This window comes from Pan paniscus, chromosome 5 (genome assembly GCF_029289425.2).
Source record: "Pan paniscus chromosome 5, NHGRI_mPanPan1-v2.0_pri, whole genome shotgun sequence".
Lineage (NCBI taxonomy): Eukaryota > Metazoa > Chordata > Mammalia > Primates > Hominidae > Pan > Pan paniscus.
The window spans coordinates 127,817,469-127,839,704 of NC_073254.2; the positions used below are offsets into that span (position 1 = coordinate 127,817,469).

Consider the following 22,236-nt stretch of genomic DNA (forward strand, 5'->3'; position numbering starts at 1 on the left):
TTGCAGACCCAGGTCACACTCTCACTGTTCTCCAGACAGCACTATCTTTATACACACGATTCCCAACTCCTGTAATCCCTTCCCCACCTCCCTTTTCTGGCTAGGTACATACGAAGTCATCCTCCCAGATGGCTCAGAGGGCGTCTCCTTGGCGAGACTCCAGTCCTCCACCCACCTATGCCTGCCTACCTGCCCCCCACCCCAGGTATGGAACCTATAACTCTGCTAATCCTACAATGAGCTCATTTCTCTCCAGAATAGAGTCCATCGAGATTTTTTTGTGTCCATTACTTTTCACTAGTCTCATAGAAAAGTATGGTTTTAATTTCTCCAGGTTTTTCCCAAGTCCAAATGTCTTTCACATCCTTCTACATCCTAACTGGAAGCAGAAGCTTCTAGGTATTCTTGCATATGCAAAGTTCCTGGAAGGATATGTTGCTGACAGGGCGTATGACTGAGAAATGTGGAATGGGGGTTAGCACATGGAGGGTGGAGACAGAAATTCTGACTTTTGACTATAGTCTTCATTATTCATTTCTTTTTTTTTTTCCTGAGACCGAGCCTTGCTCTGTCACCCACGCTGGATCTCGGCTCACCACAACCTCCGCCTCCCAGGTTCAAGTGATTCTCCCGCCTCAGCCTCCCGAGTAGCTGGGATTACAGACACCCGCTACCACACCTGGCTAATTTTTTTTTTTTTTTTTTTTGTATTTTTAGTAGAGACAGGGTTTCACCATGTTAGCCAGGATGGTCTCGATCTCCTAGCCTCATGATCTGCCCGCCTCTGTCTCCCAAAGTGCTGGGATTACAGGCGTGAGCCACTGCACCCGGCCTATTCATTTCTTTACTCAACAAATATTTCTCAAGTGCCTCCTACGTGCCAGTGTTCTGAGCACTGAGGATACAGTACGAGCAACAACAAAAAGTCACTGTTCTCATGGAACTTATATTCGTGAGAGACAGACAATAAACAACCAAATGATATGCAGCAAGTCAGGTGATGATAAATATTACAAGAATAAATTAGATTAAGGGGGATAGAGCATGATGGCAGTGAGCATGTTATTTGACATTGATGGTCTCAGTCTCACTAAGGTATGTTTGAGCGGAGGCTTCAAGGAACTTAAAGCTATGGGCATGTGGGAGTGAAAAACATTCCAGGCAGAGAAAGCAGCAAGTGCAAAAGTCCTGTGGTGGACAGTTCAAAGACAGTCAGGAGCCCAGGGTATTGGGTGCAGAGTGACAGAGGGAAGGCGGGGTAGGAAATGGTGTGGGAGAGAGGTGGGGGCAGAGCATAGAGTGTCTTTCAGGCCACTTAAGAGCATTGGCTCTTTTTCTGAGCAAGATGTGGAGTCACTGGGCATTTCTGAGCTGAGCAGAAATGTGATCTGACTCATTTAGAAAGGCTCACTCTGGCTGCTAGTTGGAGAGCACAGCTTTGTGAATTCTGTACTAATTTACTGATTTACATTTTAAACATGAAACGTGTGTGTGTGTGTGCACAACTTGTATAACTCAAAAATATAATTAAAGAAAAAGGTCTGCTACAAAATAAGCCCTGGCAGGATGCCCATAGTTACTGGAGGCCAGGCCCCAAGGCCAGGCACCCATGGGAAGGCAAGATGGGATCCAGGGCTCCATTCTCAATTTTAATTTCAGCCTTTCAGATGCAGGGTGCCCAAAGGAGAGTCTGGAGGGGCCAGGAGAGAATGTGGGCCAGAATCAAATTGCAATATGTTTCAATTTGCATTCCAAGTATATCTAATTTTCAGAATCAAAACACAATATTTTATACCTATGTGTATATATGTACAGACACACACACACACACCTATTTAATTTTTAAAAATGGCTTAGCTCTCCAAACATCTTCTCCTAGCAGAGAATATTATCCAGTTGTCGCTTTTTAAAAATCTCTGGAAAGGATAAAGTGTGGCAGCCAGAGCTGGGCTCACACCTGTAAACCCAGCACAACTGGGAGGCCAAGGCAGAAGGATTGCTTGAGCCTAGGAGTTTGAGACCAGCCTGGGCAACATAGTGAGACTCTACAAAAATTAAAAAGTTAGCCAGGCATGATGGTGTGCCCCTGTGGTCCCAGCTGCTTGGGAGGCTGAGGCAGGAGGATCTCTCGAGGCCTGGAGCTCAAGGCTGCAATAAGCTGTGTTCCCACCACTGTACTCCAGCTTGAGCAACAGAGTGAGACCCTGTCTCAAAACTAAACAAATAAAGTGGCAGCCAGACCCCAAATGAGGGCTTTACACAGTCAGTCAACTCAGCTCATCCTCACAATAAGCTTGTGCTGGCGGCATTCCTACCTATTTTGCAGGTGAGGAAAAAACGGCTATAGGAAGCAAAAAGAGGGATCAGTAGGCTTGAGGGAGGAAGTGAGTACTGGAGAGTTAGGGGTGTGGAGCAGGCATGGGGTGGCTGTCAAGGGTGGTGCCATCAAAACCATATGGCCCCCAAATCTGAAATGTTCTGTATTTGGCCCTTTATAGAAAATGTTTGCTAACCCCTCTACTACACCATCAGCTCCCTCCATGAAGGCTAGGATCACACCCTATTTATCTTTTATTCTAAGACAGTGCCTAAAATACAGGGATAACAAAGTCTAAATGAATAAATGAGAAAACATCAGATATCATCTTTTTTAGTGGCATGCTTATTCTCACTAATTGTGAGGAGGACTGAGATTGTGGCCTTTTGAAAGCATCACGTCCTTCCATTTTCATACCCCCATTTAAATGAAAGTGAAGGATGGCAGCCACTGCTGAAATACTTAATACACCTGAAATCCTGACACTGGCCTGATTTTATGGGCCCTGGTGTTTCTGTTACATGAAAGCTGTCAAACTACACTTGAAAACCCCAATTACACCCAGACTCAGCCAAAGCCACATTTTCAACTTGACTCTGTGTTTTTAGAACTATAAATTTTCCAACTTAGCTCAGCGAAGAGTGACGTAAAGTTGTACATATGTGGTGAGCTGTTTTATAGGCCCTCAGATCTAAGAGCACAAAGCAGCTGTAATAGTGGCAATGAGGCCTGATGAGAAACCAGCCTGGTTCTGAAATACAATATTCCTAATTATAATAAGAATAATGACATTGAAATTTGACAGACATTACCTCCGAAGAGAGCCAGGATGGACTGGGGAGTCACAGAGCCTGGGAGCCGAGGGATTGTCATGGAGGCCACGGTTATGAGTTCTTAAGCCATATATTCCCATCAAGCTCAGAGAAGTGGCTAAGGAGACACCACTTCTCTTCCCTTCTTTCCTCATTGAATAAGATAGGATTTACCATGGGGCCAGGGGATGCCACAGAGGCACCTGTGCCAACTGCCTTCTACTTTTCCCACACAACAAGGGTCCAGAAAGCTTCCAACTTAAGAGTCCCTTCTCAACTCAAGGACAATCAAAAGAGAGATTTCCCCCCCCCAATAAACAATGAGCAAGGGCTCAGCCTGACAATCCATATTGTATTCAGAATGTTCAGCACATGCTCATCTGCTCCTCATAGCAACCTGTACAGGCTTCTTGGAGGAGGTGATCCTTGAAGGGCAGGAAGCCCACTTCTGGCCCTTTGGACATTCATCTGACTTTGTGTCTCTGCACATCGGGGTGAATTGTTCCATGTGCCCTGCCTATCCTCGATGCTTAATAATTATGTGTCGGGCTCACTAATTAACAAATATAAGTAACGCCACCAACCGGTTTCTACTTCTCCACTGACATGTTGAGATCTATCAGCCACTACCCAGAGCGTAGTGGGGATTCTGCTCCTTAATGCTGGCCTCTGGTGGGCCCACTACTCTGCACCGGGCCTTCCAGGACTTAGCATTGGGCCTCCAAAGCTGGCACTGGACCATCACAGAAGTGGCTGGCTTTGAGTATTTAGTCCCCAACCCAACCTGGCATTGGGCCCCTTACCTCCAAATAATCCCGCCATCTCCCACTGGAGCTCCCACCCCAGCCCCAGGACTCATGGTGAAAGAGGTGAGAATGGAGGTTTAGTGTGGATGGACATGGCCATTCCCAAAGCTGCATCACTGATCCAAGGGCAGCTGCCCTCTGTTTCTCTAGATTCTTGGCTGTTTGCCCACATGGTGCCTGCAGCTGGGCAGAGCTTCAGGCCCCACCCCATGAGAATGAACCGCCTGCCCGCTGGCAGAGTTGGCTCCCTCCACCCTGGGCTCAGGTGCTCCTGTGCATGAAATAGCTGGCAGCACCAGGGTAGGGAGAGGAGGGAAATTTAAATGAGTCTTAAGGGACTGGAAAAATAATTTGATGAAATGTTCCTAAGCTTTTTTTTTTTTTTGGCTTAATACCCATAAATTGCAGGGGCCATGTGTGCTAACAGCTTTTGATTTATGATGTCTTTATTGTTGCATTGTATTTAAGCCAGATGATGAAAAGTTAGCAAGAGTAAAAAGACCCTTTTACAAAATGCTTTGGGATCCATCATGGGGTCAAGCCATTTCTGTCAATCTTTGCCACCACTTTGTTAAAGCAAGGGCTCTGGGCACTGACAGCTGAGTAGCTAATTGCTGTTGGACGCCAGCCCACCAGGCATCTTCCTCCTCCCCTTAGAAATTTTGCACTCCCTCCCCCAGGTCCCTTCCTCTAGCAAGACCTTTTAATGGCCGCTGAGGGCCAGGAGGGAAGCTCGCCTTGGGTAAACTTTGAGGGGCCAGGTCTTATCCAGCTGCCACAGCACAGAGATATTCCCAGGACCTCTAATTAAAATGCCTACAGTCCAACCAATATGCTCCTGCTTCATTGCTCAGGGGTTACAAAGCTCCCAGCAAATGCTGAACACAAATTAACAAAACGCTGTGTCAGCCTTTCTGGTCCCATTACAATGTTATTGTCATATTTATTAGCACAATTCCCTGTAGGACACTGGTAGAAATATCTAAAAAGTGAGTTAGGCACTCTCCTTGACTATAGGGGGAAAATACTCTGCCATTTCCCCGCAGAGCACATAAACTTTGTTTGCAATTTGTGCTCACAGCAACTCCCAGCCGAAGACAATCCATTCCTGTTCTTGTACGGAAAGGGGGCTACGTTCTCTCAAACTGTAATTATCTTCTATTCACGCTACTGTAAAATGACTAGGTTGTTGCCACTGCTTTTATTTCAAAGAACAGTTCTATTATCCGTTTATAAAATTTAACAGCCTACAGCACTTCCATGAATTAATTACAGTCTGAGGGGAGCATAAACACAAACTTCACTGATCACGTTGTTCTAAATCACATTAGCCTAATTGCTTGATATTCGGAATTGAGTTGACTTTTGCACATCTCGCCCAATTACTCCCCACCCTTTGTGTCTGTCTGACTGCCTGCTTCTGCACTCCTCTGCAGGGGATGGGATGTATTTTCCCCAGAGTCAGAGGAAAGCCAAAGGGGGAAAAAACCTCTTTGGAATGTTTCACACGGAAGGAAAGATATGTTACTATGACAACTTGTTCTCGGCAACCACAATGACATACACCCCAAAACCTTCCGTCTTCCTCCTTGCCCATCAGAAAGATATTATCAAATCACGCAGCAAGAGAAGGTGAAGGTTCTAAACACTATATATAAAGACGGCACCAAGGCAGTCTGTGTGGGGAGCCAGGGTCCCAGGAGTCAAGTGAAGAATGCTGGTTTGTTTTTTGTTTTTGTTTTTTCCTGGAGAGATGGGGGTCTCACCATGTTGCCCAGGCTGGTCTCAAACTCCTGGCCTCAAGTGATCCTCCCACCGCGGCCTCCCAAAATGCTGGGATTACAAGCATGAACCACCATGCCCAGCCTAGAGTGCTGTCTTGAACGACATACAGAACTTCATCACATGGAGAAGTGAGAAAAGAGAACTCCAGGATACGGGAAGAGAAAATGGAAAAAACACAGAGGCTTTGAGAATGTTCAGGGAAGGGCAAAAGGCTCATGTGGCCTTTTTCATTTCTATTTTTGCATATGTTTTACAATGTGCATAATGCATTAATGTAGTATGTATATAATCTATCAATATACATATGTTGGGGATGTGTACTCAAGAATATTTTAATAATTAAGTAATTATAAATAACATATATGTGTATTGGGATGATTTAACAGAGAACACAGGCAAAACATTTGGCAACCATCGGTGTGAGCAATGGAATCTATCTGAGATTATTAAGCACTAGAGTGAGTAGATCAGTGCTATGGTTTGAATGATAGCGTCCCCTCCAAAATTCATGTTGAAATGTAACTCACAATGCAACAGTATTTACAGGCGGGGCTTCTGGGAGATGATTAAGTCATGAGAGCAGATCCCTTAGTGTCCTTATCAAAGGGCTTGAGGGTGAAGGGAGCACTCTCTTGCCCTTCCATCCCTTCTGCCATGTGAGGACACTGCATTTGTCCCCTCTAGAGGATGCAGCAACAAGGCACTGTCTTGTAAGCAGACAGCAGCGCTTTCAGCCACCAGTCCTGCTGGCACCTTGGTCTAGGACTTCCCAGCCTTCAGAACCTTGAGAAATCAATTTCTATTGTTTATAAATTACCCAGTCTGATGTATTTTGTCATAGCAACACAAATGGAGTAAGACTATCAGAACTGCATCTTATAAAGATAAATGTGGTGCAACGTATGAAGTGGGTTAAAGGGAGGAGAAAATATAGGCAGAGAAGCAGGGCAGGAGGCCATCATGGTGGTCCCTGTGAAGGGTGCTAATGAGAGTCTGAGGAAGGGCCACCAAGGGGTGGATGGAGAAAGGGAGAATGCAGAAAACTTTTTTGAAAGTAACATCCATCAGGACCTGTTTCCCAATTGGAAGGCATGGGGTAAGGAGAGTTTGGGATTCTAAAACTGTTATCTTGGATAGCTGGGGAAGCAATGATACCTTCAATGAAGACAGAATAAAGGAGAAGGGGAAGATATGGGGAAGGGAGCAATGATGAGTCCAGTTTTGGAAACGTTGAGTTCAGGATGCCTGTGGAACAGGTAGGTGGAGATGTCCATTAAAAGAGTTGAAATTCAAAACCAGAACGCAGGTAGCCTAGTCGAGGAAGCCCTCAAGTGCCTAACCCCTCACATAATTATTCACCTCCCTCTCTCTCTCTACCGACATCTGTAATCCCAGCACTTTGGGAGACGGAGGTGGGAGGATTGCCTATTTTTCTTGATTGCATTTTGTGTTTCCTGGTGTTCTCTACATTCATTGATCCCTCTGAAAAACCTGTGGGCGTCTCTCTATGCCAGGCACTGTGCTCATGTGGTCAGGGGAGAGGGCAGTTAGCAAACAGAGAGAGGCTGGCTGCTCGTGGGCAGATAGAGAAGAGCCCTGGTGCTGGCCACTGTGAGCATCAGCCTCTGTCCTGGAGGCTCACACAATCTTGGGAGGTGTGAAGAAGAGGAGTCTGTGGCTATTAGGTAAGAAGTCCAACTCCAAGGGTGCCCAGGCTCGCTCTTCTCACTCTGGCCCTCCCCACACTGCCTGCCATACTGGGTAGGGCCCAGAATCACCTGGAAATCTTCAGTCAAGGGGCATCAAGTGACATGTGGATAGAGAATGCCACCAGCAAAGCCCCAGGAAAATCACTGGTCCTAGGCAGGTTTGTTTGCTGGTGCCTCCTCTCATCGCTTGGGATATACTTTGTGAAGTTGCACCACTGTGGGCAGGAAAAAGGCAGAGAGGGGCGTTGAGTGGGAGCCAGAAAGGAAGAGATAGGTGGAGATTCCAGTTCTTCTTTAAAAGGGATCTGGAGACATCAGATCATCTCCTCTGCCCTGGGGTAGAGTTGAAACCTTCCTGAAGTCCCTTGGCTATCTGGAGTGAGTGCAGCAGGAATGTGAGTGGCCTAAAATTTAAAGAAACTGTAGATGTTTGGTAAGTAATAATAGGCCATTATGAAACATATTTACCATTGATCGCTTATAGGGAAATGGATTAAACTGTCAGATGAAATCTTAAAATAAACACTGTTATAAATTGAATTGTTCCCCCCAACTCCAAAAATCATATATTGAAGTCGTAACTCCCAATGTGAAATGTAATTGGAGATAGGCTATTTTATCTTTTTATAGAGATGGGGGTCTCACTATGTTTCCCAGGCTGGTCTACTCCAGGGCTCAAGCAATCATCCCACCTCATCCTCCCGAAGTGCTGGGATTACACATGTGAACCCCCACTCCCTGCCTGGAGATAGAGCTTTTAAAGAGATACTTAAGCCTAAATGAGGTATTATAATAAGGATGGGGCCCTAATCCAATAGGGCTGGTGTCTTTATAAGTAAGAGACATCAGGAGTGGAAGCATAACAAGGAAAGGCCACATGAGGACAGTGAGAAGGCAGCCACGTGCAAGGCAAGGAGAGAGGGCTCAGAGAAACAAGAGCCACTGGCACCTTGATCTTAGACTTCTAGCTTTCAGAACTGTTAGAAAATAAATTTCTTCTGTGTAAGCCACCCAGTCTGCAGGATTTTGTTGTGGCAGCCCTAGCAAACTGATACAGCACAATAAAAACATTTTCTTCTCTTACACAGGAGCCAGATCACCACTGTTTCCATCCTATTAATATACAGGCAAAATAAATACAACTTGTTTTTGTGAACTTGCCTGTTTTCTTGATTGCATTTTGTGGTTCCTGGTGTATTTTATATTACTTTCTGAATCAGCCTACCCCTGCTCCTCTCTCCAGCCCTACCACATCTTGTATTTATAAGCAGTGGGTGCTTCCATCCCTGTCTCAGACAGCTGAAGACAGAGTGAGAGCAATAACAGGTATACTGATTTGCAGCACTTTGTGTAAGCTGAGGGCTGCCCCAAATGCCCCCATCAAAAGGCATCAGCCTAAATGGGAAAAAATGTGTCTTCTTCAATCCCCCTGAAGTTCCCCTCAATGATTTTCTGTTCTGCAATGACATTTCCTGTCAAAGAGGCCAAAGAGATAAAACTGCTGACCTAAAGACTTTTTCTTCTGCTCCTGGGGGCAGTCTGGACACAAATTCACAGAGTGCGCAGTGGGGAAGTGAAATTGATGGTGCCAAACAGCATCATCTAAACAAGCAGAACCCAGAGGGGGACATGAAAACGTCCAGCTTCCTTTATGGCTGTGAGACATGGACCAGTCGTGGCGTCTATGATGTCATATTTTAACCATCCCATCTGAACTGTTGAGCAGTTTCATCTGTGTCACCACTGAGCCAGACTTAACACTAAATAGTGAGAGGGTTTCCAACAACCTTGACTTCCAGGGCAGACGTTCTCTCACTAGAGGACCAAGTTGGTGTGACATGTGATCCTGTGTGGGAGCCAGCAGGGAGGCTTAACTGCAGATCTGTGGGCAGCCGAGGCACTGACAATAAACACAGTCACCAGTGGTGGATTGCCGGGAAACTCCCTCTCCCACGAGGGCAGCTGGAATTCTGAAGCCCGGCTCAAACATCCCCAGAATTAGTCACCACCAGGGACAGTCTCTAAAAGGTGCTCTGAAAATGAAAGATAACCTTCCCAGGAGACATTATGGAAAACAGTCAGAGGATCACAGTCCCCACAGAGGAACTGAACAATACCACCAGGGTTTCAGCTCCAAACCCTCCATACCAGAGAGCCCTAGCTCAAAGCAGTGCTTACCAAGCTTCAGACCTGGGGTGCCACCTTTGTGATATCTGCCATGTCCAACACCTCCTCTGATGTTTAATTTTATGTTTCAACTAGATTGGGCCGTGGGTGCCCAGTTATTTGGTTAAACATTATTCTAAGTGTTTCTGTGAGGGTGTTTTTGGAAGAGATTAATATTTGAACTGGTGGACTGAGTAAAGCAGATGGCAACCCACATGTGGGGGGACTTCACCCAATCCATCGAAGGCCTGAAAAGAACAAAAAGCCTGACCCTCCATGGGGTAAGAGGGACCTCCCCCTGCCTGACTCCTTTCCAGCAGGGACATTTTCTTTTCTGCCTTTAGACTCAAACTAAAACATGAGCTCTTCTTGGGTCTCATGTCTGCTGGCTTTTGAACTGAATTATACCATAGACTCCCCTGCATCTCCAGCTTCCAATCACAGATCTCGGGACTTCTTGGCCTCCATAATCATTTGACCAACTCCTTATAGTAGAGCTCTTTACACACAGACACACACAGACACACACACACACATACCCTATTGGTTCTGTTTCTCTGGAGAACCCTAACTAGTACACCTCCTGCATTCCTAATATTTACTAAATCTTTAAATGGCCTATTTAAATAAATACATTTTAATGAAACTTTATGTCACATTTATAAATTCAAATCACATGTTTATTGTTAAAAATATAAATATAGGCTGGGCACGGTGGCTCATGCTTATAATCCCAGCACTTTGGAAGGTGGAGGCAGGAGGATGGCTTGAGTTCAGGAATTTGAGACCAGCCTGGCAACATGATGAAACCCCGTCTCTACCAAAAATACAAAAAATTAGCTCAGGGTGGTGGTGGGCGTCTGTAATTCCAGTTACTCAGGAGGCTGAGGTGGGAGGATGGCTTGAGCCTGGGAGGCAGAGGCTGCAGTGAGCTGAGATCGTGCTACTACACTCCAGCCTGGGTGACAGAGTGAGACGCCATCTCAAAAAAATTATATATATATATATATATATATATATATATATATATATAAAACTGTAAAATTAAATACATATTAAAATAACAGTGTCTGCTGAAAACACGCTTCAGATGGTGTGACTGGATACATTTTGAAGCTGGAGGTGGGGAATGGTTTACAGAATGGTCATGGAACAAAACTTCTCTCTCTCATTTCAATCTCTACCAAATGGAGGTCAACTATATTTTATAGCGAATCTTTGGCTACTTTTTCGGGAGGAAGATAGTTCTTTCTTAGGCATCAAAAATAAGGCACAATACAACAGAAAGAATGCCATGACTACATGCTGCGGTTATCAGTCGCTGCTTTAAAAACAAGTTCAAACTTGGTAGCTTCTCATAGCTCACCATTTTGTGAGTCAGGAATTCAGAGAGGCTTGCCCGGGCAGTTTGTCTGTGGTCAGTGTGGCAGCAGCTAGGGTGGCTGGGACTTGGTGGTCCACATCCAGGATGGGTTCTTCACCCATGTGTCTGATCTCTCCATGTCTCCTGCCTCTTTCTCTCTGTGTCTCTTCCTACGGAGCCTCTCCATGTGCCTTTGGCTTCTCACTGCATGGCAGCCTCAGGGCAGTGGTGCCCAGGGCAGTCCCGTGGTGACTCAGGGTTCCAAGAGCTAACATCCAAAGACCCAGTAGAGCTGCAAGGCTCCATATATCCATCCTCGAAGGTCACTTCCACCAATCCTAAGAGCCAAGCAACACATGCCAGTCAAGGAGAGGGGAGTTAGACCCCACATCTCCATGGAAGGAATGTCAAAGAATTTGTAGCCATCTTTATTCCCTTACCTCGTTCTTACGTATTGAACAAGGAGAAAGTCCTCAGAATGGGGTTTCAACATCATGGATAAAAAAGTTCACCGTGGAGCCACTTAATTCAAGTGGCAGGTCAGACTGGAAAAAAGGTGTGAGTTTTAGAGTCGGACACACCTGAATTTGAGACCCAGTTATACCACTTAACAGGTGATCTTGGTACAGTTGTTTAAGCTCACTGAATCTCTGCCTTTTGGCCTGTGACATGGAATGGTGATGTTTCTGGGCTGCTGTGTGGATACCCACAATGTCTGCAACATCACAGTCCCTCAGTAGTGTTAATCATTTTAAGCCAACCTACAGAATAGTGAGGATTTTACAAACGTGTTTTTTTGTTTGTTTGTTTTTAAGACAGGATCATACTCTGTCACCAAGGCTGAAGTGCAGTGGCACAATCTTGGCCCACTGCAACCTCCACCTCCCAGGTTCAAGAGATTCTCATGCCTCAGCCTCCCAAGTAGCTGGGATTACAGGTGTGTGCCACCACACTCGGCTAATTTTTTTATTTTTAGTAGAGACGGGGTTTCGCCACATTGGCCAGGCTGGTCTCGAGCTCTTGGCCTCAAGTGATGCACCGTCTTCGGCCTCCCAAGGTGCTGGGATTACAAGTGTGAGCCACCGTGCCAGGCCGTACAAAGGTGCTTTCTAAAATACCATATATGTGATAAAAACCTATGCATAATCTGAAGGAGACTGACACATGATAGAAAGGGTCTTCTCATTTAGCTTAAAACTACAGTTTTCAGAAGAAATTCACTAGCAAGCATCTTCCTAGAATGTTAAGGGCACCCCAAAGTTCCTACCATGATCTTTGAGAGGGCTCTGCATAGTGATCATGTAGGAAACTGGCAAAACAGAACCATCTTTTTTCTAAGCCTTAATTAATCAGAGTGTTCGGGGAGGCAGGAGAAGGTAAAATGACTGGCAGCTCTGATCCACAGGTGCTCAACAGTGATGGTAACAGCTTCTGCAGAGGGGCATTTTGGAAATGTGTCAGTGATGGTTGTATCTGATACAATGCTGGGGGCAGAGTGGGCATTCCTGCCACTTAGAGGGCAGAGACCAGGGATGCTGGGTGTCCCTCAGTGGATGGAGCAGTCCCACACAATGAAAGCATTGTCTTGCCATATAGAAATACCCCGCTTTTCTGAACCTGGGACTAACTTATTTTACAAAAAAGCAATATGTATTTCTGCTCAGCTGTAATAGACACTTTACACTTTATTTTCCAGGAATGCCATTAGTGCATAAATCAAAGGAAGACTGTTTATTTTCTTCAGAATTCCAAGAGTTGTGTATCATTTTGGAAAATCACACTACCCGCAGCAGCTCATGTTATCTGAGTCACCAATCCCACTCCTCTGACTTCAACTGCATTGGAGGGGTGGCGCAACCTGAGCTTCTTGGGGCAGGTGTCAGCCCCTGATCACTTCGTTCTGTTGCCCAGAGGCGGGTGCCTGTGTTGGAAGTAATCAGCAAATACTTTCTCTCATTCTTCTTTATATTTCAGTTATGACATTATATTAATTTTTCTTAAAAATTATGGGTGTGAGTGAGTCATATTATCCAGGAATTTCACCTCAGAATTGTAAACCAGGTGCTTGAATATATTTGCAATAAAAATGGGGGTTGGGTCTGACAGGCCTAAAAGCTTACTGCTTTAAAAGAAATTTTCTATGGATCAAAAATGCCTTTCGAAGTGGAAACACCAGGGAATCATTTCCTTTCTGGAACCTGCCGGACCTGCAGCAGCCCTGCCAGGCAGAGCAGGAGAGGCTGGCGCTACAGCATGAAAGAGCTCTTTCTCTTCAGCCCTCACAGGTGAAAAGACACGGACGCCCTGGCCACTGCTCAAACCGAAGGAGGAAAGACTCACAGACTCCTAGGGCCATGTGGCCCTCAATAAGTTAGTTATGTATAATATAAGCCTCAGTTTCCCCATTTGTATGTTGGCGGTAAAAGTAGCCCCTCCTGTATTGACTTCCTGTGTGGATCAAACACGATAAGTAAGATAAACCATGTTTCATGCTTCCCTCCACATCCCTGAGCACATAATGCTCAATTGATGCAAATGTGTATTATCATCCATACAGCATTTATGGTTTACAAAGCCCTTTTCCACATACTGTTTCCTTTGAACCATTCAGCAGTGGGGACTGACAGGAAGAACATCTCCAGGGAGGAGAGGAGGCTCAGGGATGCCATGATACTTGCCCTAGGTCACACTGGTGGCCATGAAAATGGCTTTTCTGAATTGGAATCCGTGCGGTTCCATTTAGATGGATTCTGTGCAGCTCTGAAGACACAAGTAGGCTCTCAGAGGAGGAAGAAGCTACTGGAGAAGAAAGGTAGGAAACTGCCAGCAACTGGAGCTTGCTAACAATGGAAGGATAGAGTCTTGTGCTGTCTGCCTCCTTCCAAGACGTTAGCAGGGAATTTGGGCCTTGACCTGGGAGAGAGGCCTTGAAACCCATTCAGTCTAAGAATCCAGGCTTCACTTCGAGATCACTTCTCAGAGTACAGGTTTTTGCTTTTAACTCTTTCCTTGAATGTTAGATGTTTTTCCCTCAAACATATTGTTTCAGTTGTCATTTTAACTTTTCCACAGATGAGTGAGCTAGCTGGAAAATGGTCTGGGACTTCAGTGGCACCATGGTTCCAGCATAAATTCGCCTTACTCTGTTTTAAACCTGCACTCTCAGGGATGAGAAAGAAAACCCCTGAAACTGATGTTCGATTCACAAAGTACACACGCAGAACACAGGAAATCTCTGCCAAAGCGTGGCCTGGGTTTTCTTAACTTTGTCCTGGAAGTTCTGTAACCTGTGTTATCTGCTGTTAAAAATTTACAGGGACCAGCTGGGTCTTTGGTCCAATGGAATTTTTTTTTTCTTCAGGCATGGAAATGTCAAATATAGTCATAAAAACAATGACCTAACCTGTACCCAGAAATATGATTTCTAAACAATTATACTTTCAGTTAATCTCGCACTACCGTGGTCCCAAGCCAATGAATAAGAACTCAATTTCTCAGCATTTGACCTGAACAGAGATTTGGGCTGCTTCCAGGGAAATGCATATTAGACAAACCTTTCTGAATGTACCTTTTTCTAGGCCAGGTGCAATGGCTCACGCCTTAATCCCAGCACTTTGGGAGGCCAAGGTGGGCAGATCACCTAACGTCAGGAGCTTGAGACCAGCCTGGGCAACATGGTGAAACCCTGTCTCTACTAAAAATACAAAAATTATCTGGGCGTGGTGGCAGGTGCCTGTAATCCCAGCTTCTTGGGAATCTACTTGAGGCAGGAAAATCTCTTGAACCTGGGAGGCAGAGGCTGCCGTGAGCTGAGATCGCACCACTGCACACCAGCCTGGGCGACAGAGGAAGACTTCATCTCAAAAAAAAAAAAAAAAAAAAAATCACTGAACGTACTTTTTTCTTATTCTACTATCAGATCACTTTTAGTTAATTTATTCTTCTTTACTGGGTTCATGCCAAATGACTTCTAACTGAAAGAGAGGGCCCTAGAAAGAAAGAACCAATCCTCTATACCATCATATCATTGGCCCCCACACATTCTCACACATATCACCTCCCAAATCGAGTACTAACTTCACATCCCTGGAGAGAGCTTATACTCACCTGGTCTCATTAAAGCAACACACGGTTGTACAGTTTCTCATTGTGGGACCAATTAACCATTTCCACATCAGGCACCAACACAACCCCACCATGCTGTTTGCCCTCTTTATTTATGTTAAGTCTCTAGTACTAATTATGTTAAGACACTCAAAACAAGAGCTATATTTTCACACCGTGGGTGGTGATTTCGAGCATTAGAACCAGCTTCTTCCCCCCACTGTTTCTATGCTTTGTAATTTGCATACCAAAATTTAAAGCTATCTACAGCTTTCCACTTGAAGCTTTTTTGCAAATGAGGTCTTAAAAGTGATATAGTCGAATATGCTCGGGCATCTTTGGCATCTGAAAGGGAAAATTCCCAATAAAAGGGGCAGTGCACAGATGGCTGCTGGGTTGACTCCTAAGTCTCAAGGCAAACTCCCCCAGCACAGACCACAGTGGCAACAGCATGAACCAAATCTTGCTTGAATCCAACAAATGACCACAGATTTCTCACGACTGAAAAAATAACAGGAATCTATTCCCCCAGTGGAATTCGTTACTGATCAATAAACCCAATGCATTGTGCAACATTTGTGATTATTCTCTTTGGAATCAACAGCATGTCTTAATAGCTAATTGTTTGATAAAGCCTTGACATCACCAAAATTTCCCAATAATGAGGGCACTAAATCCTAAAGAACTGTGAAGGAAAGAGGTCAGCCTCTTCTTTGGAAGGCCACAAAGAATGAGAATGATTCTTATAGTCCTATAATCACTCAGAAATGGTTAGGCCCAAAGGAGTTAAGTTACATGACCTCCAAATCCTGTCTCCAAAACCAAAAGCATGAATGCCCTGGAATAGGCTTTCGTCTTGTGTTTTTCTCTTCGGTTCTTCCTTTCCTCATTCACCAAGGCAGACTGCTTGTCAAAACAGGATTAAAATCCTGAGGCCAGCCCCTGGCCGACTTGAAGTCTGCATCTAAGGCAGGGCCTTAGACATGGCAGCTCCAAGTGTTTCATGAGCCTGGTGAGAGGGGCAGGCCCTGGCTCTAGACACCAGGGAAAAACATACTCCTTAGTGTTCAACCCTGGTTTTCTCATCAGAGCGATGATGTCCCAGGATGACCTGTGGACAAAAGAGGACAGGAGAAGAGAAAATATTTTCTTCAGTTCAAAAGAAAAGGCCCCTATGGTCTATGAGCTGACAGCTGTATGGTACTCATAGCTATTACTGAATCCTTTCTGAACTGCACCGTGGGTACAAGAGGGAGAGTGAAGGTCTAGTGCTTGGTTGGAAGGGAGAAGGAACAGGCTCTCTTCTCTTTGTTTTATCCCACTGCCTCTTTGCTCCATACCACTTTCCCCTGGCTGGATTTAGACCCAGCCAAGGCAATTATTTGCTTTGCCCAGCTCAGCACTTGTTCCCAAGTTGAGTACTCATCTTTATGGGAGCCTGCACATGTCTTTAGGGATACTTTCAGGCCATATGTTTCGTTTTGAAACAATGAGGGCTTCTCTATAATGATCAGCACAGGGAGAGGAAAAGGGCAAGGGCTTTGGTTACAAAATATTCAGCTCCCCAAAGTTGAGTCACCATCGCGGGGCTAAGCAGACAACATCACCACCTTTCAAAGCACAGTGTTGACACTATTTTTTCCTGGCATACTAATTTTCTCATAACAGCCTGCTCCACTCCTCTGCTTCTGTCTTGCATGTTTTCTGGACAAAGTAAGACCTCCTCAGCCCAGCCAATTTCTCAAAAGGCTAAGACAGCCTGGCTGCAGGAATGTGCAATCATTCTTGAAAATCAGCAATGGTGGGTTGCATTTATCTGATCAAAAAATGCAACTGCCAAAAAAAAAAAAAAAAAAAGCACATCTGCCTCCCCACAAATGAAAATTTAGGTAGCATGTGTCTAAGTTAGTGGCAGAGTAAGAGGAGTTTATATGGTTTCTTATCACTGGACTAAAACACAACTAGTAAAACTGGTATAGTAATAGTCACCCCGGGAAATATGCAATGTGGATATCAGAATCTACTCCCATTACTTCAGAGTGTCAAATGGACTGAGTGGAATGACTTTTCAGCTTAATGCAAAGTGAGACCTGCCACTGGGTAATAAATTCCTTTCTGTCCTAAAATAGTAGCCCAAGAAATAATCATCCCAAGAAGTAAGAGGTGTTTTATCTCCTCCGCGGCAGCAAAGGGCTTCTCCTGATTGCTAAGTGCTGATTTATTCCAGAATGCACAATTGCAGCTTGCTGCTGGTCTCCACCCCATCCGCCTGAAGGCAGGGATGTTCTTGTCTGTGTCAGAACTGCCTGCTTAACCCAGCAGGAAGCCTTGTCACCGGTATCCAGCCCTGGCCACGTCTCTTGGCTGACAGAAGCAGGAGCCCAGCAATGCTAACATTTGAAAGATCCAGAGGGAAGAGAGGAGGCTGACTTTTGAAGGGATGATCTGCATCCATCACCACTTGCCCTCCAGATGCTATACCCAAATAGCAGTGTCCCTCCTGAGGCTGTCCCTGAATGCCACCCACCAGTGACCAGCCGCACTGGGAGGGGTGTGTGTTTGTGTGTGCGTGTGCGTATGCATGTCTGAGAAGGGCTGTTGTGGGGCAGGCTGCTCTGCAATGCTGAATGCTCCTGTCTGTGCCTCTTCAGACATTAATATATGCAGATCAGAAGAAGCTAAATTCCAAGCCTCTGTAAGCATGTCCAAAATGGCCCTCTTGCCCAAAGCACTTCTTCAAGTCTCAAACTAAAGATCAGCATTTGACAAACCACGGGTGAGAGTTTGCAAAAACATGAAGGAGTGAGCCCTTGCCAGAATTGAAACCAAGACGAGTGCAACAACAATGAAAAACGCTTAGAACCCACGGGCTGGCAGCCAGGGCGTTCGGACTTGGTATGGGCGTATCAACAAATGCAGAGTTCCGCACAGCGATTTACAGCAGAGACTCTAGTAGAGATTTACAGCAGACTGGAGCACTGTGCTCTTGCAAATGCAGAAGTTTGGGGTGGGGAAAGGTAGAAAAGAAAAAAAAGAAGAAAGAGAAAGTGACATATTCAAATGCAATTCAAACATTCCAAGCTGCTCTTTTGACCTCAGAAATTTTACCATGATTTGGGTGATCCTAATGGTCTGTGGACCACGTTGGAAAATGTCACAATAGATGTTTGAATTAAAATCCAGTAGGTTTGCCAAAAGACCAATTGTTAAAAATTGGCAGCATTCCAGAGAACTTACTAGGCTGTGTACTGCCCCGGGGCTGAGAGAACTGCTAATTCCAGAGAAAGTTAATTATCACCTTATTGATAAAAGGGTAATTTTTAAAGCTTGTGGTGTGGCTTTTGTGACTCATTAATTAAAATTTAGAGTAATTTACTAGATACTCTGGTGGCTTCTGTTATATTAGATCTGTACCAAGCAGTTTAATGTCTCTCCCAGGGGCTGTTTTTAATCCCCCTCTTCTCTCCTCACCTGTCTGCTTTTGAAGGCAATGAAAACATTAAAAAATGTGTAAATCTAAAACTAGCCTTTTGAGAGATTGCAGAATTAAGAAATAAGATGTCTAGGGAGGCATTGTTTAAAAGTTCCTTCTTAGAAACATCAAATGTGCCCACCAAAAGAAAGAAGCTTGTGTGATCACACCAAAGGCAACTGCTTTCACAAACTTCATCCACAAAATGTTAGACAAGATTTTACGCTCCATGATAATCAGATTAAAAGAGGGTCTTTTCTCATCTCCTTTCCCTTCTTTCCCATTCCATCCCCAAATAAAATCTGAGGGCTCAGGGGAAGAATGACACTGGAGATGCTTGGTATCCTAAGGCTCCCAGCCCAATGAGGGGTAGCATCACCTGCCACGCTCTTCAGGACTTGTGGAGTGGGATGGGCACATCCCGGCTCCCTGGCATCTACCCATGTGATATTGAGGTTTCCGAGGGCAGAGACTTGGGGAGAAAAATTGTCCTGCATATCCCTAACAGGGCCCCTGTGAGGGCCTTTCAAGCTCCAGCCACCACCTCTGCCTGGACCAAAAGTTATTTAAGGGGCATGTCATAAAGGATGCGTGGACACATGTGTGATGTGTCCTCAGGCCACACAAAATTGTAAACAGACCTACGAAGCACTCTCACATTTAAGCCCCCAGACTCCCAGAAAGGTTATTCCTCTCCGAGCATTCCTTGTTATGATTTCAGGGAATTTCAATTATGTTTCCTTAAAAGTATTGAAGTATTTGAGATCCAAAATTGAGATTAAAAATACATAAACAGCAGAGACGATTTTCTCATCATTTCAAATTTTAAAAATTAAAAAAGTCTATCTTTGTACTTTGGGGTAGTGCTTGAATTTTTTAATAGGAAAATGTTACTGAGTATTTTTTAAAGTCAATATTGTTTTGAACTCTCATTATAAAAGTTCTTGCAGCAAGTGACAGTATTTGGGTCTGGCTTGTTTTCTGTGGGCTGAGCTGCTTAGCTTACCTGCTGCTTGCTAGAGGAGACAGCCTTTCACCCTCACCCCCAGGAGTCAAGAACCAGAAAGTGAAACTGCTTCTTCTGGTTTCCCTCGCCTCGAAAACACACCACCAAAAGCAAAGAAATGATGAAAAGCAACTTACTCGTTTCGCTTATTGTTTTCTTGTCTTTCTATTACCGTTCATTTACTCTTTTCTTTTTTTCTTTTCTTTTTTTTTTTTTTTGCAGCAAAATAAAAGTAATTTTGGGGGCACAGGGAAGAAATGTAAACACGTTATACATGAAAGAACTGGATTTTTGTGGGCTTTGCACTTTTGTTATAATTCCACAAATGAAGCAAACTGATGAATTTACCAAAATATTTCAGAGCTCATCTACATACACAATTTAAAGAGCTAAAGAAAACACATTCGTATTTTTAAAAAATTCTGTCAAAAAGCCTGTTTAAAAGTTATAGTTTGTGAAGCCACCAATTTCCCTAAAACTGAAGATTCTACGTTAACCTTATGAGTTTAGATGATCACGCAGTACCGATTTTCTAGGTAATCTTCACCCAGCTGCTGTTGCTCAAACAGCCCCTCATTTTTTCAGGCTAGTTCTACCAAGCAACACAAAAAATGCTCCACACAAATATTATACCCCCCAGATAGTTTAACACACTAAGAATTCCTTTGTAGTTATTTTTACATTTTTATGCTTTCACTCCAGATATTCTATTTTGCTTTAAAAAAAAAAAAAGTGGAGAAAAAAAGCAGCTATATCCCTCATTCTTCAAAAATGGTTCCTCTGGTTGAAAAGAAAGAAAAACAGCATGCAACAAATACCCCGATTCTGAAGTGCCTGGATTACTTTCTCAAGTACTGTAGTGTCTGAGATCAGTAAAAAACCACTTTCTCAGAAAGCCACTGATTGTCTAACCCTCATGAGTACCGTCATGGAATCTAGAGACAACACGAGGAGACACCTCTCGTTCACGATCACAGATAGTGGAAAGAACTTTGACTCAAGCACCTCAACTCAGCAAAACAGCTCAGCAACCTGCACCCTGGCCTCATCCACCGCTCCTGTCCAGCCAGCAATCAACTTGGAGAGGACCCTTCATGCTTTGGGAGGAGCATGTGGAAGCTGGTTCAAGTCACAGTGCTCCACCTGGGAAGGAGGTGATTTTGAGCTTGGGAAAACTGCCGCTAATACTCCATAGTCACCAGTTTTTTTCCCCAAAAACGAATTAAAACCAGAAACTAGCAATAAATATTATTCTTATTTATGCCTCATAAATTAGGAAAAACCAGCACAAAGACATGTGAAATACTCTACCTGGGATATTTGAAATAAAATTAAATTGAAAAAAAACCACTTTTACATGTTCATAACATACCAATTTTAATAACCAAATTTTAGGTAAATATTTTTATCCCAAGACATAGTACATTTTTTTTAAAATTAAAAAGCAAAACAAAGCAAAATTATCGTGAAGGGAAAAAATAACTAACCGGTTACTTGAGTTCACATTTGGAAAAAAATAACTTTCTAGGTATTTAAATGCAGAGTTAAAGAGTAATGAACATGTATATAGCCCAAATTTATAAACTATATAATTCAATGTTACATTTTCCCCTTTGAGATCTGGTTAATAAATTAAATGCTGTACTTTGCATATGAGGAACTAAAGTTTACCTACTGGACTCAGTGGTTTTAGTGCAGGACACTCTTGTGCGTTGCCATAGAGGTAGGCATGCAACCCAGAAAAAACTAAAACAGGTAACCTGTCATGCTGACAGTTACAAGAGAAAGATCCCGTGTCAACGGCACGCCTCCAATTGTGCATCTCCCTTACCTACAGCTTGTTCACCAGAGCCCTGAGCAGGTTGTTTACCAGGTCGGGAGTGTTGACTCAGAAGACAGATGACTTTCAGCACATGCAAACCGAGTATTGCAAAAGCTATCTTCCACCCGTGTTAGTAGCTCACAGTTAGTCTCCAGCAGCCCTGCGCTCCAGCTGCAAACATCTCATTAGACTAATGCATTCAGCACAGGCAGAAAACTCGATTTACCATAGCTACAGCAATGAATTTCCATTACGATGACAGCTTCAACCACATCATGTCCGGAAAACCAGCCAACCACTGGCTTTTAAAGAACACACACATTTTACATGCAGAAAACGAGGCCTCTGTGTGTGTGTGTGTGTGTGTGTGTGTGTGTGTGTGTGTGTGTGTGTGTGTGTTTCGTGTTTCCTTCCTCTTAGCAGCCTAACTAAGAGAAATGTGCAGTGTAGCTTTTTGTCGACATGAGCTGCAAGGTAATGACACTTCTGCTTCTTTGGTAGTTACGTCCTTATAATAACCTGAATTATGTCACAATGGTTAGAATGGGTGTTTCCAACATTTCAGTTTTCATTACCCCTCCTCTGTTGCCATAGAAACCAGACTGTAACATCATCTCTTTGTCCCAATCCTGCAGCAGTGTGGGCCAACACCAGGCTTATAAGACACTGGTGATCTGACAGAGTGAATGTTTGACTTTGGACAAATAAAACAAAAAGAAATATTACAATAGCATCATTGTTCAGGAGACCCTGTGTGATTCCCAGAGCAGTGTGCCTATCCAGGTGTGTGCACACACCATGGTTGTACATATTAAATCAGCGGCTGCCCACAACATATGTGTACAGTTCATTAAAGCCAGCCCTGACTTTGGCT

The 22,236-nt window shown here is 44.2% G+C and overlaps 1 protein-coding gene across 1 annotated transcript in view; it reads right to left on the reverse strand.

Annotated features, from left to right (window-relative positions):
* SCML4 (Scm polycomb group protein like 4) overlaps nucleotides 1-21,691 on the reverse strand; it is a 123,559-nt gene extending 101,868 nt beyond the window's left edge. The window contains exon 1 of the mRNA XM_003824332.6: nucleotides 21,372-21,691. The gene's annotated coding sequence lies outside the window, so the exon portion shown is untranslated. The remainder of the gene's footprint in view (nucleotides 1-21,371) is intronic.
* Between the last annotated feature and the right edge of the window lie 545 nt (nucleotides 21,692-22,236).